Below are 27,244 nucleotides of genomic sequence, written 5' to 3' on the forward strand. Positions count from 1 at the left end.
AAAGGTGCACATTTGTAATACCAATCACTGCATACCCACCTGTTGTTCAGTGCACCTACCTACCTATGTGACCGCACGCAGTGTCACTGCACCTGTTCACAGTACCTGTGTGTGTGTGTGACAGGTGCACATTTGTAATACCAATGACTGCATACCCACCTGTTGTTCAGTGCACCTACCTACCAATGTGACCGCACGCAGTGTCACTGCACCTGTTCACGGTACCTGTGTGTGTGACAGGCAGCTGCACATTTGTAATACCAATCACTGCATACCCACCTGTTGTTCAGTGCACCTACTTACCTACGTGACCGCATGCAGTGTCATTGCACCTGTTCACGGGTCCTGTGTGTATTTGTGACAGGTGCACATTTGTAATACCAATCACTGCATACCCACCTGTTGTTTAGTGCACCTACCTACCTATGTGACCGCACGTAGTGTCACTGCACCTGGTCACAGTACCTGTGTGTGTTTGTGACAGGTGCACATTTGTAATACCAATCACTGCATACCCACCTGTTGTTCAGTGCACCTACCTACATGAGCGCACACAGTGTTATATACCACCAGTCACTGCACCTGTTCACTGTACCTGTGTGTGTGACAGCTGCAAATTTGTAATACCAGTAATTGCATAATTGTTCACAGTACCTGTGTGACCGCACACTGTGTAATATACCAGTCCGTGCATACCTGTTAACTGCACCTGTGTGACAGCTGCACATTGTATTGTAATACCAGTCACTGCATACCTTTCACTACACCTGTGTGACTGCACATTGTATTAGTCAAGTCAGTGCATACCTTTTACTTCACCCCCCCCCCCCCCCGATATGGACAAAACAGGTAGAGGCAGAGGCAGGCCACCCGGCAGGTCTGTTCGAGGTCATGCTGACGTGATTTTGTGCAGCCCTGGACCAAAGTACAGTGTTCAGAAGAAGGCACATCCCATCTACTCCCAAGATTTTCAGGACGTGGTTGACTATTTAACACAGGACACCTCATCTTCCGCAGCCACCAGTGCTACTACAAGCACCACATCTGCTGCATTTGACACTTTGCAGGAGTTATTTGGTGGGGAATTAAGTGATACACAGACATTATTGTTACAACCAGATGAAGGTGCTAAGCAAGTTACACCACCTCATTTGTCTGAGTTAGGCGGAAAAAAACTATGGACGTAATGTGTGAGAAGGGGGATGATGAAGTACCTGCTGTTGGTGCAGTTTTGGAGGTGTCTGAGGCAAGCGAAGCTAGGCAGGATGAGTATGATAATTATGATGATATGGATCCCAAATGGGTTCCTAATACACAAGATGACGAAGGGGACAGTTCAGAGGCAGAGTCAGAGAGGACTGAGGAGTAGGAGGAGACGAGTTCCTGAAAGAAGTGGTCAGAAACAGCTGGTGGCAGTGTCCGGTGCCATGTATCGCCACTTATGTACAGCCAGCCAGCCAGCCAACATCCCCTTTAACATCAGCTGCTGATGCCACCATAGTGCCATCACCCTAGGAGGGCTCAGCGGTTAGGAAATGTTTTCATGTGTCTGCCTCAGATCGGAGCAATGCCATCTGTTCTCTCTGCCTCCAAAAATTGAGCCATGGAAAGGCCAAAACTCACGTAGGGACAAGTGCCTTATGAAAGCACCTGGAGAAAAGGCACAAACTGCAATGGGAAGAGAACCTGAGCAAAAGTAGCACACAAAAGAAAAGCCACCCTCCTTCTGCTCTTCCTCCTTCAGGTGCATCATCTTAAGCCGCTTTCTCCCTTGCACCTTCACAGCCAACCTCCTCCACTCCGCCTCTGCCCTTAAGTGGTTCCTGCTCCTCTGCCCACAGCAGCCAGGTGTTTGTGAAGGAAATCTTTGAGCGGAAGAAGCCAACTTCTGCCATTCACCCGGCGTCTGACAGCTGGTGTGGCGGAACTGTTAGCGCACCAGCTGTTACCATACAAGCTGGTGGACTCTGAGGCCTTCCATTCATTTGTGGCCATTGGGACACCGAAGTAGAAGATACCAGGCCGCAATTATTTTTCTAAAAAGGCGATACCCAAACTGCACCGTGAAGTTGAAAGGCAAGTGGTGTCATCTCTGGCACACAGCGTTGGGTCTAGGGTCAACCTGACCACGGATGCCTGGCCTGCCAAAACACAGTCAGGGCAGGTACATTACTTACACAGCCCATTGGGTCAACCTGGTGACCGGTGGTAAGCAGGGAGTACGTGGCTGTGCAGCAGACCAACTTGTGACACCTCCACGGCTTGCAGGCAGGCCTGCTGCCACCTCCTCTCCTCCTGCTACATCCTCTTTGCTGTCATCCTCCTCCTCCTCCTTGGCTGAGTGGCAATTCAACTCTACTGGTGCTGCAATCTCCTCTCCAGCTACACAGCTCCATCACCCCAGGGCCTATGCTTCATGCCAGGTACGACGGTGTCACGCCATATTAGACATGTCTTGCCTCAAAGCGGAGAGTCACACTGGACCAGCTCTCCTGGCTGCTCTTAACAAACAGGTGGATCAGTGGCTGACCCCGCACCAACTGGAGATCGGCAATGTGGTGTGTGATGGCATGTGCATGGCACATCTGCTGAATCTCATAATTCAAAGATTTGTGTCTAAGTACCCAGGCATACAGGATGTCCTAAAGCAGTCCAGGAAGGTGTGTGGGCATTTCAGGCGGTCTTACACGGCCATGGCATGCTTTGCCGATATTCAGAAGAGAAACAACTTGCCGGTGAGACGCTTGATTTGTGATAGCCCGACTTGCTGGAATTCTACCCTCCTGATGTTCGACCGCCTGCTACAACAGGAGAAAGCCATCACCCAGTACCTGTACAATTACAGTAGAAGGACACAATCTGGGGAGATGGGAATGTTCTTGCCCCCGAACTGACACTGATGCAAAATGCATGCAGGCTCATGCGGCCGTTTGAGGAGGGGACCAACCTGGTGAGTCGCAGGGAAGGCACCATCAGCGACTTGATCCCATATGCTTACTTCGTGGAGCGTGCCATGCGTAGAGTGGTGGATCAAGCAGTGGAGGAGCGTGAAGAGGAACAGTTACGGCAGGAACAATTGTGGGAGCAATTTACATCAGAATCAGATGTTTCCTCAACACATGCGGCAGCACAGAGGGAGGAGGAGGAGGAAGAGTCGTGTGGGGAAGAAGAGTCAGACTCGGATGATGAGGAAGGTGTTTCTTTGGAGGAGGAGGAGGCGGCGGCAGAAGAACAACCGCAGGGGGCTTGTGCTTCTCGACGTTACCATGGTATTGTTCGTGGCTGGGGTGAGGAGGAGGACTTACCTGACGTCACTGAGGAAGAGCAAGAGGAGATGGATAGTACGTCTGCATCCAACTTTGTGCAGATGTTGTCTTTCATGCTGTCCAGCCTGTTAAGGGACCCCCGTATAAAAAAAACTCAAGGGGAAGGAGCTGTACTGGGTGGCCATGCTACTAGACCCTGCGAGGTTAGGGCCATCTCTATACCAAAACTGTACCGTGAAGTTGAAAGGCAAGTGGTGTCATCTCTGGCACACAGCATTGGGTCTAGGATCCACCTGACCACGGATGCCTGGTCTGCCAAGCATGGTCAGGGCAGGTACATTACTTACACAGCCTATTGGGTCAACCTGGTGGCAAGCAGGGAGTACGTGGCTGTGCAGCGGACCTAGTGACACCTCCATGGCTTGCAGGCAGGCCTGCTGCCACCTCCTCTCCTCCTGCTACATCCTCTTTGCTGTCGCCGTCCGCCTCCTCCTTGGCTGAGTGGCAGTTCAACTCTACTGGTGCTGCAATCTCCTCTCCAGCTACACAGCCCCAGCTCCACAGGGCCTATGCTGCATGCCAGGTACGACGGTGTCATGTCATCTTAGACATGTCTTGCCTCAAAGCGGAGAGTCACACTGGACCAGCTCTCCTGGCTGCTTTTAACAGAAGGTGGATCAGTGGCTGACCCCGCACCAACTGGAGATCGGCAACGTGGTGTGTGACAACGGCAGCAATCTCATTTTGGCTTTGAATTTGGGTAAGTTGACACATGTACCCTGCATGGCACATCTGCTGAATCTTATAATTCAAAGATTTGTGTCTAAGTACCCAGGATGTAATAAAGCAGTCCAGGAAGGTGTGTGGGCATTTCAGGCGGTCTTACACAGCCATAGCACGCTTTGCCAATATTCAGAGGAGAAACAACTTGCCGGTGAGACGCTTGATTTGTGATAGCCTGACTTGCTGGAATTTGACCCTCCTGATGTTCGACCGCCTGCTACAACAGGAGAAAGCTGTCAAACAGTATCTCTACAACTACAGTCAAAGGACACACTCTGGGGAGATGGGATGTTCTGGCTGAAGTACTGGACACTCATGCAAAATGCCTGCAGGCTCATGCAGCCGTTTGAGGAGGTGACAAACCTGGTGAGTCGCAGGGAAGGCGCCATCAGCAGCCTGATCCTATATGCTTTTTTCCTGGATTGTGCCGTGCGTAGAGTGGTGGATCAAGCTGTGGAGGAGCATGAACAGGAACAAGAGGAAGAGTTGTGGGATCAATTCTCATCAGAACCAGATGTTACTTCAACACCTGTGGCAGCACAGAGGAGGAGGAGGAGGAGGAAGAGTGGTGTGGGGAAGAGGGGTCAGATGATGAGGAAGGTGTTGTTATGGAGGAGGAGGCGGAAGAACAACCGCAGCAGGCGTCGCAGGGGGCTGGTACTGCTCAACTTTCCCGTGGTATTGTTTGTGGCTGGGGGGAAGAGGAGAACTTAGCTGACATCACTGAGGAAGAGCAAGAGGAGATGGGATGCAGCACTTGCAGAACAAGCTGGCAACTATGCTATACAGTGCATTTAAGGGTGATGTCACAGCATAACAGAATAAAGGTACCACTGCCAGTAATCCTTCTCCCATATCCACACAGTCAAGGACAGGACGCTCTAGCGATCTCATGGTGATGTCGGATATGCGGACATTCTTTAGTCCAACCCCTCACCTTAGCCCTTCCGGATCCACCCTCCACCAACACCTTGACTGGCAGGTAGCCGACTACCTGGCCTTAAGTGTGGATGTAGACACTGTGAGCAGTGATGAACCCTTCGATTACTGGATTCGCAGGCTTGACCTGTGGCCCGAGCTGTCCCAATTTTCCATCCAACTTCTGTCTTGCCCTGCCTCAAGCGTCCTGTCAGAAAGGACCTTCAGCAGCTGGAGGCATTGTCACTTAGAAGAGAAGTCGCCTAAGTCACAAAAGTGTTCAGTTCCTCACCATTATCAAAGTCAGTCCCCACACACAGCATCTCTGCCTGCACGCCGTGCGACTGTCTACCCCATGACTAGGTCGTTCCGCACACAGCATCTCTGCCTGCAGGCCGCTTGACTGCCTTCTCCGCCACCCCCAACAGGGTCCAGGACTCCAGGCGGATTCCTGAATTTTTAAGGCCGCTGCTAGCAACTCTATAATAATTTTTCTGGTGCGTGTACATGCCTGCCTAATTTTTCTGGCTGCACTGCAGCTGCAACAACAAAACAAAAGGCATGTACATGTGTAAATTCCCCTTCATGATCGTTACCTTGCCGTGGTGAAGGAGCTTGCGTATCACAATGAAGCAATGACCGCCGGCTATATGAGTGTGTTGGGGTTGGGAGGCACACCTGACCCAAGAAGATAGATTATAAGGTCATTGCTTCATTGTTGACAGACCAAATTCGATCAGCTGGACAGTCACTGTTGTTCTGTCATTGAGCTACTTCAGCCCGGCGACCATAAGGGCTTTAAAACGCCACGGCCTACACTCTCGCCATGGTGCGCACCAGTCCAGCACGGCCATCACTACACAAACAGCTGTGTGCATTGCGTTACACAGTGAGTTTGGTGTGTCAGTGTGAAGCGGTACTCTAATTATACTCCCTGATTGATGTATACACATACAAAATGTTTTAAAGCACTTTAGGCCTCCAATTTAGCATGCAATGTCATTTCTGCACTTAAACCGCTGCTTTGTGTCAAATCCAGATTTTTCCCCAGGACTTTTGGCATGTATCCCACTCCGCCATGCAAAAACTCAGATGTTAGACCCCTTGATCCTTGAAACATCTTTTCCATCACTTTTGTGGCCAGGATAAATGTTTCTAGTTTTGAAAGTTCGCCTCCCCAATGAAGTCTATTGTGGTTTGAAAGTTTGCACAAACCCGAACTTTTTTCGCATGTTCGCTTTCGAGGTTCGAAAATCGGAGGTTCGAGCCATCTCTAACAGTGGTGAAGCCAAAGTCAGTAAATAAGATCACAATCAATAGTAATCAGGACTACTAGAAAGGGAATGAGCTGGGGCTGGGGCAGAAGGAACAAATACTGGTGCTGTTTAGAATTAGATATTAATACTATGTTCCTGCTAAAGACAGAGTTAAACATGTTTGGAGGCCCACATTAATTATACTTATATAGCAATCAGAGCTCTAGGAATTTTTATGTGGGTAACTGTAACTGTATCATTAGCTAAAAATTGGAAGAAAAGTATTATTTCTATAGGATTATTATTAGTATTAATAAAATAAAATAAAATAATAATAATAATAATAATAATAATATTGTTATTATTATTATTATTATTATTATTATTATTATTATTATTATTATTATTATTATTTTTATTATTATTTCCGCATTCCAGGTGCTACATCGCTGTCACGTGCCACAGGTCTCCACCTTCAATATCGCTCACTGTGCTTGAGACTTGTGGCGATGGTGATGCAGCATTCCAGCACTTGGAACCAGGAAGTCAGGTGAGTTATTCTCCACCCGCCACAGCTGCCTCCACCTGCATATTTGGAGGGGGAAGAGTGCAGAAGGAGGGGACCCAGGTAAGGGAGGGGGGTTCTGGCCCTCCTCCCAGCCACTTCCCCGCAGCCCATCCTTCTTGTGCTGCTTCCTTTCCTGCTCATGGCCTCTGTGGTGCCCTGTCAGTCATCTGGGGTAGCAAAAACAAATGCTTTTTTTTGTTTTGTTTTGTTTCTTTGTTTACTGTGATTGTAGAATAGAAAAACCTTAGAACTCCCATTAACTTCTTATTGATAGAAGGGACTGTAGAATTATTTGTTCTTTGTCAGAATTTTATTGCATTTATAGATTTAGCACTCTGGTTAACTTTTTAACTAGGAAAATACATCACAAATGTAATATTTGTTTAGGGCTTCACTTTCCTGATATGTCTTGAGAGCTTTATAAGTCTTGTTTTGCTGCATTATAGCAAAGGTAAGTTAGGGAATGTTTTCAATCACAGAGTCTACAGATTCTGCTTTTTAACTGTTAGAGACATCTTTACTGGAACAGTAAAACAACGCTCTCTTGCTCACATACCACAGCCAGTAAGTAATGCTCAAGCAAAAAATACGGACAGAAAAACATCTTTTTGAGAGAGATATATAGAGCAGGGCTTGGAAGTTATTATTCATTTTGTAACTTGCAATCTGTGCAAGTCTGTACCACTGGCCACTGGCCTCTGAGGAAGCTTTTTAAGCAAAACGGCTGTCAAGCCTTTCTACCCCCACCACTGTGTATCCCCATGTCTGTACCCAGCTTTTGAATAAAGTTGCCAGCTTGTGGATGATTCAGTGCCTCCTTGCTACTCTGTTTCATGATTGCCTATCAGATGTTTGACTTAAGTTTGACTGCATTTGCTGCATGCTAGTTTCAGGTGCCTGATTCAGGCACTACTGATGCATGAAAAATCAGCAGGATGCCAAGCAAGTGATATTGTTAAAGGAAACCTGAGACAATGGGAGAAAACTTACCTGGGGCTTCCTCCAGTCCTATGAACTCCATGTGCTCCCTTATTTTCCTCTTGGGCTGCTCTATCCATCTACAATCCTTCCTGTTAGTAAGGCTTCAGTCGCGTCATTCGAGCTGCACTACACATGCGCCACCCAGCCCATGGCCCGCAGTACTACCTGTGCAGGCACAGAACGTTCTCAGCAATAGGAACATGATGAGGGAGGGTGCACAGCCAGGCCGCACATGCACAGCCCAATTGACACAACTGAAGCTGTAGTAACGGGAAGGATTGCAGATCAACAGAGCTGCCAAGCCAGCATCCATATCCCTCTCAGGTCAGTTGTTAATATATATATATATATATATATATATATATATATATATATACACACACACACACACAAACACATATATATCATGTGTTTTTGTAATGCTAGACAAAGAGAGTATTCTAAAATGGACTACATTTTTAACTGTAATTTAAAGGAACACTATCAATACCCAATTGTTCTAAAATGACAATGCACAAATAATGTATAAGTAGCTGTGCAATCATTTTCCTACTTTTCATGTTAAATATCAGAAGCAAAAGCTGTAATTTGTTGTGTATAGATTTTAGCTATGTTTGGAATGTCTCATTTGCAAAGGTATGAAACTCATGCAGCATGCTGAGAACAGTATAATATTGAAGCAGAGTTATATGAAAACAAAAGCCTGTCAGGTTTCACACACACAATTACAAATGTTTATGTTGCACATAAGATAAATTCCCTCTGCTGTCTGTGAGAGAAATGTCTACCTGTCTCTGACTGAGATCTGCACACACAGAGTTAACAGATGCACTGTGAGGGAATTCCCCCCTCCCCTCATGTCTGAGTCTGTTGTCAGATTAGAGAAGACTGACGTCAGAAAAGTGTGAAAGGAATTACATAACAGTAAACAAATTGGTAAGGATTCAAATGTATACACACCACTACTTAGCAGCACTTCCCAAACATGTCCTATCTCAATTGAAAAAAACATATTAATCGATGGTGTTCCTTTAAGATAAATTACAATATAATAAATTACATTTGTGTCATAAATAGCACTGACACTTGTCAGAGTGAAATACTATTCACCTGTAACAGCAGCTGACATGGACTAGGTCAGGCCAGCATATGTGCAATTAAAATGAAACAAGTTAATTTTAATACACCCTAGTATCTGATTGATTTTATAGCATCAGCGTTCACTGTACACCGAGAAACAAATTAGGAACCAGTTTAAAACAAAGTTTTTAATCCATGTTTAATGGATTTTAGTACCTCAGGCTGCGCTGTGCTGTAAAAATGATTAAAATGTGCCCCGTCTCTGTGTAATCAATAAACCTTCCACTATAAGATTGGTTCAGTTCCAAATACTTCTCACCAGGGTTGGCCATGCTGTGATTGTAGAATTCTAAATAAGCCATCTATCACTATTTATACACACAGCTTTCATTAGATACAAAATCTTTTAGCTTATTAGCACTGAAGTCAGGCAAACATTCAAATCAAAAGGTCACCTTTTAACAAATATGTACCTTAACCAAAACATACATCACTTTTCTAACAAAAGTGTCATATGCCAACAGACATTAATGTGATTGGATGTTGATACGTTACACATAGGTGCAGGATGTTCATTCGTGTGAACTGCAATGACAAGGAAATGGAATAAATAGCACATAAGATTCAGAAGACACATACATGCATTTTATCTTGACAGGATGCACAATAATAAAGCTTTGATTGTGAAAGACAAGTTAATGCACATGTACCAAACATCCATACAAAATGATCAGCAAACCAGAGCAACAAAGGTGAGATAACAGTGATACAAATGTATTTGCTACATTTCCAGTGTGTTTTTGCAGATCTTTCTTGGATTCAGGGCAGGAATCTTTTTTTTAGGCAGGGGACACACTTAACTGTTTTTGTACACGAAACACATGTTAATCAATGGGCTAGTTCACACTTATTGCGGTTTTTGTGTGCAGAAAGAAAAAAACCTGACATTCTGCAGGATAATTCTGCACATTTTGTCAGTTTTCTCTATCAATTAGCTGCTGTGAAAAAAATGCATGTTTTTCTGAGTACAAACACATGGGGCCTGATTCACAAAGCGGTGCTAACAGTTAGCACGCTAGTAAAAAGCCCTTTATCATGCCTAAACTCAGTTTAGGCATGATAAGTTTAGGTGTGATAAGTTTTTAGGCGTGATAAGTTTAAGCACCAACTGGGTTAGCACCGCAGTGCACAGCTGATCAAAAGTTTTGCTCTAGCAAAGTCTGGTGCACTTTGCATAGAGTTTAATGGCGCTGCTTTGCGTGCGGGACTTTGCGCGCGATCTAAACTTATCTAAACTTATCATGCCTAAACGTATCATGCCTAAACTTATCATGCCTAAACTTATCATGCCTAAACTTATCATGCCTAAACTGAGTTTAGGAATGATAAAATGGTTATCACGCCTAAAGTCTTTAACTGGATTATCACCGCTTTGTGAATCGAGCCCATGGTGTGCAGAAAATTCATGCAGAAAAATGCGCACAGAAAACTGAAAGATAAGTGTGTCCCTGCCGGAGGCTGGGTTCACATACGGCACAGCATGAAAAAGTAGCATTTTTGGATGGCGCATTTGCAATTTTCTATTGTGTTTTTACTGCATTTTTGGTGCTTTTTATGTTTGCATTTTTTTATGCAGAAGTGTTTGCGTACGTTTTAACGCGTTTGCGGTTGCATGTACAATGCATATGCATTTTGTATGCGTTTTTCTATATAAATTTATGCTAATCACTAGGAAGATAACAGGAAGCACATCCGAGATCTTTATGTTTTAATCAAAAATGCATTAAAAACACATGCAAAACACTAGCATATGCTTTACCATAGAATTTCATTATGTACGTTTTGGCAGCCATCCTGCATAATATGCAAACGCGAAATGCATACTTTAAAAACGCAGTGCAACGCAGCTTCTTCTGCATCCCATAGATTAACATTGCTGTGTAAAAAGCAGTGTTTTACTCTACACTAGAGATAGCTCGAACCTCCGATTTTAGGTTCGCGAACCTCGAAACGCGAACTTCTGCAAACTTCAATGTGCAGGCGAACTTCCAAAACTACAAACACTGTTTCTGGCCACAAAAATGATGGAAAAGATGTTTCAAGGGGTCTATCACCTGGAGGGGGGTCAAGTGACTACAAGAGGACATTTTTTTTTCCAAAAAGACCTTATACTTTTTGAGAAAATCAATTTTAAAGATCTCGTGCTGAGTGTGGGAAATGTTCCCACTGCCACTGACTTTAACCCCCTTGGCGGTATGAAAAATACCGCCAGGGGGAAGCGCAACAGTTTTTTTAAATTTTTTTTTTTTTTTTATCATGTAGCGAGCCGAGGGCTCGCTACATGATAGCCGCTGCTCAGCGGCATCCCCCCAGCCCCGCCGATCGCCTCCGGCGATAGGCGATCAGGAAATCCCGTTCAAAGAACGGGATTTCCTGGAGGGCTTCCCCCGTCACCATGGCGACGGGGCGGGATGACGTCACCGACGTCAGCGACGTCGGGACGTCATTGGGAGACCCGATCCACCCCTCGGCGCTGCCTGGCACTGATTGGCCAGGCAGCGCTCGGGGTCTGGGGGGGGGGGGCCGCGCGCCGCACCGGATAGCGGCGATCGGGCGCGCGGCAGCGGCGATCGGGGTGCTGGCGCAGCTAGCAAAGTGCTAGCTGCGTCCAGCAAAAAAAAAATTAAGTAAATCGGCCCAGCAGGGCCTGAGCGGCACCCTCCGGCGGCTTACCCCGTGTCACACACCGGGTTACCGCCAAGGAGGTTAACGGTTATTAGCAAAGCCCCCTTAAGTGCCAGAAACACCAAATTTGCATGGTAATGTTAAGAAGAACAGTGGGAACAAAAGGAAAAAAATTCAAAAAGACCTTATACTTTTTGAGAAAATCGATTTTAAAAGTTCAAAGGAAAAAACTTTTTACATTTAAATCGGACCCAAACCAAACATTTTTTTAATTTAAAATATTTAGTTGCACTACTCTGACATATACAAAGATAAATAAACACTCCTTCAAGCCTATGAGCATTTCAGTGCATGCTTTTAACCCTTCACTTTTCATAACTAGGACACCATCTACTCCACCAGTTTGCTGGATTCTGTCCCGACAATATGAAAGGAAGGGAGGGGTTCCTCCAATAAATGTAAAATATTTTATATTTGTCATCATGCAGCTGAAAAAAGGTTGCTAATTATTATTATAATTTAGAAAATAGATTTTATTTCTGAAATCTTGTATTTTTAATTTGGGTCCACTTTAAATGCCGGTAAATGACAGATCGTGGGAAACGATTCCAGCCGACTTTAGCAGTTAACAACAAAGACCCCTTACATCCTAGCAACACCACATTTGCAGGATATGGTAAAAAGATAGTGGGAAACGATACTTAAAAAAAAAATTGTATTTATTTTTTTATTTATTTTTTTTGTTATGTCCAGAGTGTGGGAAATTTCCCCCCAAAAATAACGTGGGGTCCCCCTGCCGAGCTCTCTGTAACCCCTTGTCCCCCATGCAGGCTCGGATAGCCAGAATGCGGAGCCCCGGCAACATGGGGCTTCACACCCTGAGCTATACCAGCCTGCATGGTCCATGGTATGGGGGGGGGCTCCGGGGGAGAGGGGCGGCCAAGCCTTCCCCTCTCCCCCCGAGCCCTTGTCCAATCCATGGACAAGAGGCTCTTCCCCACCTCCAGTACCCCAGGAGGAGGTGGGCGCGATGACTCCCTGGGGGGGGGGGGGGGGGGGGTTCATGGTGGCATTTGGGAGTCCCCTTTAAGAAGGGGACCCCAGATGCCCACCCCTCTCCCAGGAGAAATGAGTATAGGGGTACAAAGTACCAAGTACTCATTTCCCCAAAGGGTTAAATGAAATAAAAACACAACCACGAAAAAAGTCCTTTAATGTTTTTAATTAACCAGAAATACTTCCCTGTACCTTTTAAAAAAAGTTCCCACGCCAATATCCTCGGAAATGTCCCACGCCAATATCCTCCATCTAGCAATCTTCAATTAAGTTGAAGATCTCCAAGGCCCCCCAAATAGGATGCATAGCTGCCAGCTCTTGCTGTCCTCCCCGTCTTTTCACCTGTCACCTTCACCTAGGCTGGAACCTGGTGCACCTGGTGCACTTCTTAAAGTGGACTCCCAGATGCCATAATGAACCCCCCCAGGGAGTCTTTGCCCCCACCTCCTCCTGGGGCACCGGAGGTGGGGAAGAGCCCCTTGTCCATGAATTGGACAAGGGCTCGAGGGGAGAGGGGAAGGCTTGGCCGCCCCTCTCCCCCAGAGTCCCCCCATACCATGGACCATGCGGGCTGGTATAGCTCAGGGTGCGAAGCCCCACGCAGCGGGGGCTCCGCATTCTGGCTATCACAGCCTGCATGGGGGACAAGGGGTTACAGGGAGCTCAGCAGGGGGGACCCCACATCATTTTTATGGGGAATTTTCCCACACTCTGGACATAACAAAAAAAAATAAACAAAAAAAAAATATTATTTTTTAAAATATCATTTCCCACTATCTTTTTAACATATCCTGCAAAGTTGGTGTTTCTAGGATGTAAGGGGCCTTTGCTATTAACTGCTAAAGTCGGCGGGAATTGTTTCCCACCATCTCTCATTTACCGGCATTTAAATGTAAAAAGTTTTTTCCTTTGAACTTTTAAAATTAATTTTCTCAAAAAGTATAAGGTCTTTTTTGAATTTTTTTCCTTTTGTTCCCACTGTCCTTCTTAACATTCCCATGCAAATTTGGTGTTTCTGGCATTTAAGGGGGCTTTGCTATTAACTGTTAAAGTCGGCGGCGGTGGGAACATATCCCAAACTCAGAACGAGACCACACTCAGTATGAGATCTTTAAAATTGATTTGCTCAAAAAAAGTATAAGGTCTTTTTGAAAAAAATTCTCTTGTAATCAGTGACCCCCTCCACGTACCCTGCAAATTTGGTGTTTCCACTATGTAAGGGGGCTATGCTATTAACCGTTAAAGTTGGCGCCATTAAAGTCTATGGGAAAAATGCGAACCCGAAATTTTGGGGAAAAAATTTGCGGTTAGTTTAGAACTTGAACCACTGAGGTTTGCGCGAACAAGTTCACCGGCGAACCATTCGGCCATTTCTACTCTACGCTAGCGTTTCTGCTATGTGTGCACCCAGCCTCACTGTTTGAACTTAAAGAGAAACTCCAACCAAGAATTTAACTTTATCCCAATCAGTAGCTGATACCCCCTTTTACATGAGAAATCTATTGCTTTTCACAAACAGACCATCAGGGGGCGCTGTATGACTGATATTGTGGTGAAACCCCTCCCACAAGAAGCTCTGAGGACCGCGGTACTTTTGACAGTTTGCCACAATGTAACAAGGTTCACAGACAGGAAATAGCTGTTTACAGCTGTCTCCAATAGCCAAAACTGCTAGCAGCAGCTACATAACCTGCCCACAGTAAAAATGTCACCATGTAATAAATGTCAGAATGTAAATAGGGGAGAGGAAAGATTTTACAATGAGCAAACACTGACTAAATCATTTATACATAATTATTGTAAAAATTAAGCACTTTTTTATTACATTATTTTCACTGGAGTTCCTCTTTAATGGACATACAGTATGTCTTTTTTTCAACCAAACTAGCTATATAACTATGTGATCAGCTTGCAACAGTTGCAGCGCTAGTAAACAATAGACGTGATATAGTCCAACTATGCATGTAGAAGAAAGATTGTGAGGTTTGGATGTATACTATCCAGTGTATTAAAGAAAAGAGTAAATGTTTATGCGATGTAACGGAGGCATAAGAATCAAAATTGCATCATAAATGTGTGCCATTTCTGTCACACATTTGAGAGTATAAAGCCCCGCCTTTTTAAAAACAGATGTGCGAATGTGCAACTGCTGTAACGTAGTACGACGTAACGCAAACATTTCAAACATACAAGCGTTACCATAGACTAACATTGAACGTGTCAACACATAATTTGCATAAAAGCAGAGCAAGATCTGCGTTATTTTTACATACCCCGTTGATGCGCATTGCACCGCATGCACTGTGAACGTCGCATTGACTTTTCATTGCTGTGCGATCTCCTCAGTTCAAAAACCTCCATCATGACGCAACGCAATGGAGCACTGTGAACATAGCCTAAAGATCACATACACTGGTCGATGTGGCCCTCAGATAGATCCCTCTCAGATCATTATCTGCTCAGAGAGGCATCTATCTGATCAAATCCCTCCAGATACCACACACAGATTTTCAATAGTTCCTCTTTAAGCCATGGATAAAAAATAAGTTTCACTCACCTGAAGCTTCTATCAGCCCCCTGCAGCCGTCGCAGTCCCTCACGCATCCTCCTATCCCTTGCCGCCAGCTAGTTTTGTTTTGCCGCTAGGCCTGGCTATGCGTAGCCTTCTTTGCGTTCCCACCCACAATAGTGGCCTGCGCCGACACAAAATGGTATTGCGGACGGGAAGGTGAAGAAGGAGATGCGTGGTCAGGCCTGCGCAGGCGCAGTAAGCCTGTGGGCGAAAACAAAACTAGCTGGCGGCGGAAGACAGAAGGGTTCTGTGAGTGACTGCGAGGGCGCAGGACTGCTGCAGGGGGCTGGTAGAAGCCCCAGGTGAGTAAAACTGATTTTTAATCCATTGCTTAACTATTCCTTTAAGTAATGATGATAATATTGCTGATGAATGCTCACTGCATACAGTAACTTTATTGTGCTTTTGTAAATATGGGTCTTATTTTAGTTTTTTTAGTTTTTTTTGTTTCTGTTTTGTCATTGGCCTCAATTCACTAAACTTATCTCCTGTCTTTAATAACTCTTCTAGAGTTGTTACCATGGTGATAAGGCATGTAGTATTCAGGAAACATTTTACCTCAGGCAAGCCTAAAGTTAACTCTTCTGTCTTTAAATTAACTCTCCAATCCTTAAAATAACTCCAGAGTTAAAGACAGGCTGTTAATTAGCTGCATGTGAAAATAACTACAGAGGAGGTAAATTAACTACAGAGGAGGTAAATTAACTACAGGAGAGGTAACTTAAGGAATGAAGAGGTAAGATAACTCTCTCACGTGTGGAGGTAAGTTTTCTCTTGCTTTATTATCTCTAGCATGATCTTAGTGAATTGAGGCCTTTGTCTTTTTTTTGTATCCATATTATTTTCATGAATACCCCATCTGGATAGCCTTCAATATCTTGAGTGGTATTCCTTACTCTTCAACTCTGAGCTAATATCATCCTATTTCCATTTAAAACTTGTGGTACTGTGCTGTGTTCTAATAAAAACTGGTTACATTTACACAGAGATGCTGATATCGGTGGGCACATTTCTGCATATGTCTCCAAGCTGGTGTGGAAATGTTTAGGAAGATAAATGGTTAATACACCGATTGATGGTCTGTGAGCCAATTATATTATACTGATGTTTACATAAATAAAGTTGGTTGTAACAGCCCAGCCACCTGGAATTTTGTGCTGGCACAATATAATGCGGCAAGAAGCCCATGCTCAGTAAGTTCAAAAAAAGATTTGTGCTGAGGATCTAGACTTGTGTAAGCAAGAAACACATACCTAGTTTCTCTCTCACTAAGGCTATAATTGGAAATTGCATACATTTTTTTCTGAATACCAAATTGCATCTGTACTGACTGTGGTGCCCTTTGTTAAATGTATGCATCCATCCATCCATCAGGTTCTTGCACAGGTTCTTCCCTGTCCCTTTGCACAGGGAATTAAGAGTTATTGTATAGAAACGTTTAGGTTCTTTCTGACCTCCTTTGCCATTCCCCTCTTGTTATTATGCCAAAAGTTTGCAGAATGACCATGTGAAGGATTGCGGAGAAGCCGCCGCTTGTGCTGACAGTGAGGCGGCGATTTCCGCGCACAGAGCGGCGGTTTCCTCACAGCAACATGCATCTGGGTTATCTGGACCTAGTAGTGCACACAGATGGAGAGCTACGCGTGCGCGTGCCGCAAGACAGGCTCTTTATGCCAATAGGAGAAGGGTCAGCTGATCAGGACGGTCAGCTGACCCCAGCTCAGCAGATGATTAGTTGATGGGAGCTGGGCGGCGCTGAGGAGCGCTTCACTATATATATCTCTTGCTGTTCAGTTGCTGGTTGTCTGGCGTTGCGAATACCTATGTGTTAGCACTCAGACCTTAGTCAGATCCTTCATTGTGGTGGAACCAGGAGGACCTGGGAATCCACACTTAGCCAGTTTACTGTGTATCATCTGTGTTATTCATTAGACCAGTTCCAGGGTGTAGAGACCACGGACCTCACACCCCAGACTAGGAATACTGTGTATCATCTGTGTTATTCATTAGACCAGTTCCAGGGTGTAGAGACCACGGACCTCACACCCCAGACTAGGAATACTGTGTATCATCTGTGTTATTCATTAGACCAGTTCCAGGGTGTAGAGACCACGGACCTCACACCCAGACTAGGGAACATGTGTTATCATTCTGTTATACTTCAGACTAGTTCCAGGGTGAAGAGAGCACGGACCTCACACCCAGACTAGGGAACTTGTGTTATCATTCTGTTATACTTCAGACTAGTTCCAGGGTGTAGAGACCACGGACCTCACACCCAGACTAGGGAACTTGTGTTATAATTCTGTTATACTTCAGACTAGTTCCAGGGTGTAGAGACCACGGACCTCACACCCAGACTAGGGAACTTGTGTTATCATTTTGTTATACTTCAGACTAGTTCCAGGGTGTAGAGACCACGGACCTCACACCCAGACTAGGCATTGTTTGATATCTGTTATGACTTTGCTTTCCTGACTATTCTTTTGATCTCTGATTTGGTACCTTGCACTTCTGATATTCCGTTGCCAAACCCTGCTTGCCTTGGATACCAAATCAGCTTTCTGTCTTTGTACTTTCTCTGTCTGTGTGTTTTCGACTCGGCCTGCCTGACCTGTCTGACTGTCACCCACCCTTTGGGTACTCAGTCCTCCCGCAGGGGTCCCCTACTTCTCAGAGGGGGCACTGCTGCATACCAGTCAAGGTCTGCTCCCTCCTGGAGTCCCTGACTGCAGTAGAGTCTGTTTCTACTTATTGGACCACCTGCTACCCCGGTGGTCCGATCCATACTGTTACACCAAACACTTACACGCTTCAGGTGCCCAGAGGTTAGCGATATATTTGTATTATCGGTGATTCTGCAGATCATCAATAATCAGGTATATATCTGTATTCTTGGTGATACTGCAGATCGCCAATAATCAGATTCTCTCTGTGTGCTGACACTCATCGTTACAGAGCAGCTTTAGGAAGGGTCGGGATCATAGCTACCTTTTTTTCATTTAACATTTATTCAGGCAATTGTGGGCCTGACTCCTGAGAACACTCAAGCCCTAATCTATGCCTTGTCATAATTTAGGCCTGGAGATTCCTTGAACCTAAATGATCTTTTGTATTCTAACAATGCAGGGTAAATTTGGGGCCTTTAAGCCACATCTACACGCGTAGATAAGGCTCCGATGTTCCTTATCAATCGAGCCGCTGATGCGGCTCGATTGATAAGATCCAACAGGACGGATCTCTCCACCGCCGATTCCCAGCTCGTTCCCCGCGAGGGAACAATGGCAGGGAATCGAGCGGAAGATAAGCGGCGCCGGCGGGGACGAGCGGGGAATCGTATCCGGCGCAGGCGAGCAGGGACGTGGCGTACCGCACGGGGATGCGGAATAGGCGATCCGGCGGCTAATCGAGCCGCCGGATCGGAGCCTCATCTACGCGCGTTGATGAGGCAATACACTTCAAGGTGTGTGCTTTTACATGCTAATTAAGTTTGCAAGACAATATGCTATTGAGAACAATTTGGGATACCACAACAAACAGTTTCATGAAGAGATATATTTATTCATACTTCAGTTCTTTAAGTTAATTACCCAAAAACTATGTACAGTTTTTGTTCATACCCTCTAATCAATGGTGTCAAACTCAAATATAAAGTGGGCTGAAATTGAGCTCTGGGACCAAGTCATGGGCCAACCTCAATGTCTAGTGGCCACCTCTCTCCCTTATAAAGTTCTCTGGTGTCTAATAGCCTCCCTCCATCCCCTATACAGTTTCCTAGAGTCGCCCTTCTTCCCTTACACGCTTTCCTGGTGTCTAGTGGCCCTTCTCCCTCATCTATACAGTTCCTTGGTGTTAAGTGGTTCTCCCTTCCTCCACTAACACTATACAATTCCCTGATGTTTAGTGGTCCTCCCTTCTTCCACTATACAGTTTCCTGGTATCTAGTGGCCCCCTTCTTCCCCAATACAGTTCCCTTGTGTCTAGTGGCCCCTTCTTCCCCTATACTGTTCCCTGGAGTCTAGTGGCCCCTCCTCCCTCTCCTACACAGTTCCCTTATGCCTAGTGCTTTCCCCCTCCCCGTATGGCTTCCCTGGTGTTCTAGGGCTTACGCTCCAATATAGCTTCTCTGGTGGTCCTAAGAGGGCCACACATAATGCAAAGTGGGGAAATCATTTGAGGACCAAATCTGATGGCTCAGAGGGCCAGATTTGGCCCACAAGCCGGAGTTTGACATGCATGCTCTAAATGAATGTTAGGTTTTTTTAGACAATCATGTGTGTTTTTATTTATTTTTTTAAATACAAATAACTAATCCATTACTTATTATTACTAAATATCATCAGAATAAGAATTCAGAATCAGAATCAGTTTATGGATCGTACCTGGAAATGGTTTTGTCACATACAGGGAGCATACAAGACTTAAAGTAAGAAGTAAGGCAGTACTCAATAACAGCTAAAGTTCTACAATAAAGTATCCATAACCAGGAAACAAAAATGAGCAGAAGCAGCATAAAGGGAAAAAGGAGAGAGGACGGTCACAGGAGGGAGGGGGCATGAAGGGAGTTCAAGAATCTAATAGTGGAGGGAAAAATGTGTACCCGTGCCTTGAGGTCCTGGTGGTGATGGCCCAGAACCTGCGGCCTGATGATGGAAGTTGACTAAATCAGCAGTAGCCTGGGTGGAAGGGGTCACTGGAGATCCACATCAGTTTAGAACACAATCTGGGGTTATAGAGGAGGTCAAGTTGGGGAACCCTCTGAAGTGTGATCTATCACTAGCGGAGGAGTGGGTGTTCCAGACCAAGGTTCAATAGTGGCGGAGTAGAATGACCTCAGAAGTGCCTGAGCCATACTGAACTTCTTTACTTGGTGAAGGAAGTATAGTCTTTGCTGTGCATTTTTCTGGTTAAAGGCAGTGTTGGCCTTCCAGCGATGTGCTCAGGAGTCGGATGCTGGACACTCAGTGCCATCAATATAAATCAGGTGGGATAGGGGAATTCTTAATGAAATCAATGGTCATCATCTTGACAGTTTGACGGTGTTGAGAACTAGCTTGTTCTCTTTACACTAGTGGCATTCTCCTGACATTGGGCCTTTTCATTGTTCTTGGCTACGAGGCCAAAGATGGCGGTGTCCTCAGCAAAAATTGCAATGGATGTGCAGTTGTTCATTTAAAGAGAAAAAAGGGGTCAGTAACAAGATGCAGCGTTGTGAGGCGCCAGTGTTGGTGACCCTTGGTTGAGAGGAGAGGTCGCCAAGCTTTTGTGGGGTGGACATTGAGTTTTGCAAGATTGTCATGTAGTATCCAGGCCAGATGATGTTGAAAGCTGAGCTAAAAACCAGCATGGTGGCATTCACTGGCCTAGTACACAGGGTAACATTGTCCACAAGTTGTATAAACAAGGGAAGTTCATTTTTTTCATATGGTTATCTTATCCTTTATTCACTAATAATAAATGATTTTTAGAAAATACAACTTTTCCACATACCTAAATGGGTATTTCATATGAACGTTTTATTTTTAAGCTATAAACCCAGTTTTAAGGCTGGAAAAGTCTCCAATTTAATATTACCTTGTCATTTTAGACCACAACATAAAGGAAAGGCAGAACAGACATTTTATTAAATAATAATAGATTTTCTTCTGACAAGCCTAAAAGTTGCTGTCTTATCCTATAACCAATATTTTAGCAATCGTTGTAGAATGAGGATCCTAAAGGAATAAAATAGTAAAGGTAAATGTTTAAATATTTAAAAGCCATTTTCCAGAGATGAGTAGGAAATGAAAGATGTTGGCTCAGGGCCAAATGTAAAGATGTAACTTGAATTTTAGGAGTAAATGGCTAAATGTGCCTCAAGATGCAGTCCTCTGGAGACAGTCAAAGTAATAGAAAAATAAAAATAAATTAGCTCATCTTTCACACTTTGGAAAAGTACAAAATAATATCTATATTTAACTTGCTTTTCCCCACTGCAAAGACTCATTGACACTTGAAACTGCTCATATTCAGTTTAATGTTTGGTCATTTTAAGTTTTCAAGTGTAAATAAATCTTAAAAGTCTGGATGGAAGTGTAGGCCATAAAGCAAAACCTTGCTTGTGTTGGAAGAGATATAAAACACCTTCGTATTTACATTTTTACTGTATTTAGGACAATCAAATATCTGGTTTTACTTATATTTTATTTACAAAGAATGTATTTTTCAGAAAGTTTTGTAAATAATTAAATTATATATTTTTTACCAAATAGTCTTTGTCTGAACCTTAAGTGGTGGCAACCTATACATATGACATATCATAGATCGACAGTTAACCACTTGAGGACCTAGGGCTTTCTACCCCTTAAGGACCGGCCACTTTTTTTCCATTCAGACCACTGCAGCTTTCACGGTTTATTGCTCGCTCATACAACCTACCACCTAAATGAATTTTGGCTCCTTTTCTTGTCACTAATAAAGCTTTCTTTTGGTGCGATTTGATTGCTCCTGCGATTTTTACTTTTTATTATATTCAGCAAAAAAGACATGAATTTTGGCAAAAAAATGATTTTTTTAACTTTCTGTGCTGACAGTTTTCAAATAAAGTAAAATTTCTGTATACATGCAGCGCGAAAAATGTGGACAAACATGTTTTTGATAAAAAAAAACCCCATTCAGCGTATATTTATTGGTTTGGGTAAAAGTTATAGCGTTTACAAACTATGGTGCAAAAAGTGAATTTTCCCATTTTCAAGCATCTATGACTTTTCTGACCCCCTGTCATGTTTCATGAGGGGCTAGAATTCCAGGATAGTATAAATACCCCCCAAATGACCCCATTTTGGAAAGAAGACATCCCAAAGTATTCACTGAGAGGCATAGTGAGTTCATAGAAGATATTAATTTTTGTCACAAGTAAGCGGAAAATGACACTTTGTGACAAAATAAAAAAAAAAAAAAAAAAGTTTCCATTTCTTCTAACTTGCGACAAAAAAAAATGAAATCTGCCACGGACTCACCATGCCCCTCTCTGAATACCTTGAAGGGTCTACTTTTCAAAATGGGGTCATTTGTGGGGTGTGTTTACTGTCCTGACATTTTGGGGGGTGCTAAATTGTAAGCACCCCTGTAAAGCCTAAAGGTGCTCATTGGACTTTGGGCCCCTTAGCGCAGTTAGGCTGCAAAAAAGTGCCACACATGTGGTATTGCCGTACTCAGGAGAAGTAGTATAATGTGTTTTGGGGTGTATTTTTACACATACCCATGCTGGGTGGGAGAAATATCTCTGTAAATGACAATGTTTTGATTTTTTTTACACACAATTGTCCATTTACAGAGTTATTTCTCCCACCCAGCATGGGTATGTGTAAAAATACACCCCAAAACACATTATACTACTTCTCCCGAGTACGGCGGTACCACATGTGTGGCACTTTTTTGCACCCCAAGTACGCTAAGGGGCCCAAAGTCCAATGAGTACCTTTAGGATTTCACAGGTCATTTTGCGGAATTTGATTTCCAGACTACTCCTCATGGTTTAGGGCCCCTAAAATGCCAGGGCAGTATAGGAACCCCACAAATGACCCCATTTTAGAAAGAAGACACCCCAAGGTATTCCGTTAGGAGTATGGTGAGTTCATAGAAGATTTTATTTTTTGTCGAAAGTTAGCGGAAAATAGATTTTTATTGTTTTTTTCACAAAGTGTCATTTTCCACTAACTTGTGACAAAAAATAAAATCTTCTATGAACTCACCATACTCCTAACGGAATACCTTGGGGTGTCTTCTTTCTAAAATGGGGTCATTTGTGGGGTTCCTATACTGCCCTGGCATTTTAGGGGCCCTAAACCGTGAGGAGTAGTCTGGAAATCAAATTCCGCAAAATGACCTGTGAAAGCCTAAAGGTGCTCATTGGACTTTGGGCCCTTTAGCGCAGTTAGGGTGCAAAAAAGTGCCACACATGTGGTATCGCCGTACTCGGGAGAAGTAGTACAATGTGTTTTGGGGTGTATTTTTACACATACCCATGCTGGGTGGGAGAAATACCTCTGTAAATGACAATCTTTTGATTTTTTTACACACAATTGTCCATTTACAGAGATATTTCTCCCACCCAGCATGGGTATGTGTAAAAATTCACCCCAAAACACATTGTACTACTTCTCCCGAGTACGGCGATACCACATGTGTGGCACTTTTTTGCACCCTAACTGCGCTAAAGGGCCCAAAGTCCAATGAGCACCTTTAGGCTTTCACAGGTCATTTTGCGGAATTTGATTTCCAGACTACTCCTCACGGTTTAGGGCCCCTAAAATGCCAGGGCAGTATAGGAACCCCACAAATGACCCCATTTTAGAAAGAAGACACCCCAAGGTATTCCGTTAGGAGTATGGTGAGTTCATAGAAGATTTTATTTTTTGTCACAAGTTAGTGGAAAATGACACTTTGTGAAAAAAACAATAAAAATCTATTTTCCGCTAACTTTCGACAAAAAATAAAATCTTCTATGAACTCACCATACTCCTAACGGAATACCTTGGGGTGTCTTCTTTCTAAAATGGGGTCATTTGTGGGGTTCCTATACTGCCCTGGCATTTTAGGGGCCCTAAGCCGTGAGGAGGAGTCTGGAAATCAAACTCCGCAAAATGACCTGTGAAAGCCTAAAGGTGCTCATTGGACTTTGGGCCCTTTAGCGCAGTTAGGGTGCAAAAAAGTGCCACACATGTGGTATTGCCGTACTCGGGAGAAGTAGTACAATGTGTTTTGGGGTGTATTTTTACACATACCCATGCTGGGTGGGAGAAATACCTCTGTAAATGACAATCTTTTGATTTTTTTACACACAATTGTCCATTTACAGAATTATTTCTCCCACCCAGCATGGGTATGTGTAAAAATACACCCCAAAACACATTGTACTACTTCTCCCGAGTATGGCGATACCACATGTGTGGCACTTTTTTGCACCCTAACTGCGCTAAAAGGCCCAAAGTCCAATGAGCACCTTTAGGATTTCACAGGTCATTTTGCCGGGTTTTATTTCCAGACTCCTCCTCACGGCTTAGGGCCCCTAAAATGCCAGGGCAGTATAGGAACCCCACAAATGACCCCATTTTAGAAAGAAGACACCCCAAGGTATTCCGTTAGGAGTATGGTGAGTTCATAGAAGATTTTATTTTTTGTCGAAAGTTAGCGGAAAATAGATTTTTATTGTTTTTTTCACAAAGTGTCATTTTCCACTAACTTGTGACAAAAAATAAAATCTTCTATGAACTCACCATACTCCTAACGGAATACCTTGGGGTGTCTTCTTTCTAAAATGGGGTCATTTGTGGGGTTCCTATACTGCCCTGGCATTTTAGGGGCCCTAAGCCGTGAGGAGGAGTCTGGAAATCAAATTCGGCAAAATGACCTGTGAAATCCTAAAGGTGCTCATTGGACTTTGAGCCCTTTAGCGCAGTTAGGGTGCAAAAAAGTGCCACACATGTGGTATCGCCGTACTCGGGAGAAGTAGTACAATGTGTTTTGGGGTGTATTTTTACACATACCCATGCTGGGTGGGAGAAATAACTCTGTAAATGGACAATTGTGCGTAAAAAAATCAAAAGATTGTCATTTACAGAGGTATTTCTCCCACCCAGCATGGGTATGTGTAAAAATACACCCCAAAACACATTGTACTACTTCTCCCGAGTACGGCAATACCACATGTGTGGTACTTTTTTGCACCCTAACTGCTCTAAGGGGCCCAGAGTCCAATGAGTACCTTTAGGCTTTACAGGGGTGCTCACAATTTAGCACCCCGCCCACTTGCCAGGACAGTTAACAAACCCCACAAATGACCCCATTTTGGAAAGAATACACAACAAGGTATTCCATGAGGGTAATGGTGAGGTCATTGAAAATTTTATTTTTTGTCACAAGTTAACGGAAAATGACACTTTGTTAAAAAAAAATAAAAAAAAAAATTCTGCTAACTTGTGACAAAAACTAAAATCTTTTATGAACTCACCGTGCACCTCACATAATACTTTAGGGTGTCCTCTTTCCAAAATGGGGTCATTTGTGGAGTCTGTCCTGGCATTTTAGGGTCTCTGCAATCATTACATGTATGGCCAGTATTAGGAGTTTCTGCTATACTCCTTATATTGGGTATACAAGTAATGCACTCTGGGCTGAAAGGAAAAATGAACGGCAAACATACCTTGCTCCCCATCAATGGCAGATCTTCCTCCACATCAATGGCAGTGATAACCTCAGGAGAGAGACACCCCGTGCCACCCTGCACTCAGGGTGAGCCACCAACTTATGTGACTGGGCCTCAGAACTTTAGTATACAGCATTATGCCTGTAGGATACAGCAATATGCCTGCCAATAGAGATGACTCTGTGTGGCATTAAAGCATCATCATCGGCCCAAATCACATATAAACCGGGGGTGTCCACACTCAAGGGAAATTCAAACATGCCGTCTTATATCGCCAATCCAGGACAGATCAGCAATATCAAGCATGGAAACCGATCCTTCTTCCCACTTTTATGCTTACCCGTTTGGTCTTCAAGCTTACCTCTCCTCTCCCTGCGACAATGTGCAAAAGACCACTGAGTGTGTGCCTACTCCTGTGTCTGGAGTTCCCTAGGTTCTAATAGTGTACCTGCTCGTGGTACCTCTCAAAACACGGCCCTACGCATAGGCCAGGCTGGTCAGGACAGCGGGGACAATAAAAACTGGTGTCATTCCTTCTTCCAGTCCTGCTGCAGACACGACAACGTTTTCTTCGGATGCGTTGACCTGGGGCACACGGAATCTGATAGGCGTAATGCCTACCATGCAGTCGGCTAGTTGCATCTGGGGGGGGGGGGGCCTGGCACCTCCTGGATACAGGATGTCCAGAATGATCTGTTCCTGAAATTGGAGGAAAGATCCAGTTCTCCCAGCCTTACTGTAGAGAACAAAGCTGTTGTAAACTGCCAATTGAATCAGATAAAAAGACACTTTCTTATACCAGCGTCTTGTTTTCCGGGTCATTAAATAGGGCGCTAACCTCTGGTCATTGAAGTCCACCCCTCCCATGTTGACATTATATTCGTGGACGACAAGGGGCTTTTCAATGACCTTAGTTGCCCGTGTAATTTGGACTGTCGTGTCTGTGTGAATGGTGGACAGAAAGTAAACGTCCCTCTTGTCCCTCCATTTCACCGCGAGCAGGTCTTCAGTACGCAAGGCGGCCCTCTGCCCCCGTTGAAGTCTGGTGGTAATGAGCCGTTGGGGGAAGCCCTGGCGACTGAAAGAGGGCCACACTTGTGTAATAATTGTCCACAAAAAGATGGTACCCCTTCTGGAACAAGGGTGACACCAAGTCCCACACAACCTTTCCACTGCTCCCCAGGTAGTCAGGGCATCCGACCGGCTCCAATTTTGAGTCTTTTCCCTCATAGACCCTAAAACGACATGTATAGCCTGTGGCCCTTTCACAGAGCTTATACAGTTTCACCCCATACCGGGCGCGCTTGCTTGGGATGTACTGTTTGATGCCAAGGCGCCCGGTAAAGCGTAAGAGGGACTCGTCTACGCAGATGTTCTGTTCAGGGATATAAGCATCTGCAAATGTTGAGGACAGGTGGTCTATGAGGGGCCGAATTTTGTGGAGCCGGTCATAAGCAGGGTCTCCCCTTTCAAGACAGGTTTCGTCGTCGTTGAAGTGCAGGAAGCGCAGGATGGACTCAAATCGTGTCCTGGACATGGCAGCAGGGTACAAGGGAACATGATGTACTGGGTTCGTAGACCAATACGACCGCAATACATTTTGTTTCATTAGTCCCAAGTGAAGGATAAGGGCCAAAAAGATTTTAATGTCGGAAACTTGGACTGGTTTCCACCCGAAAGGCTGGGCATACATGCTCTCCGGGTGCTCGGTGATGAATTGTGTGGCTTTACGGTTGGTCTCAACCACAATTAAGTCCAAGAGAACCTGGGTGATGAACAGCTGCAAAAAGTCTAGGGCCGTTCCTAGATGAGCTGTCGCCACCTGGACTCCAGACTGGGCGGTGAAAGGGGGCACTACGGGTGCGGCGGAATCAGGGGATTGCCAATCTGGTT

Source organism: Hyperolius riggenbachi, chromosome 1 (assembly GCF_040937935.1).
Source record: "Hyperolius riggenbachi isolate aHypRig1 chromosome 1, aHypRig1.pri, whole genome shotgun sequence".
In the NCBI taxonomy this organism is placed as follows: Eukaryota; Metazoa; Chordata; class Amphibia; order Anura; family Hyperoliidae; genus Hyperolius; species Hyperolius riggenbachi.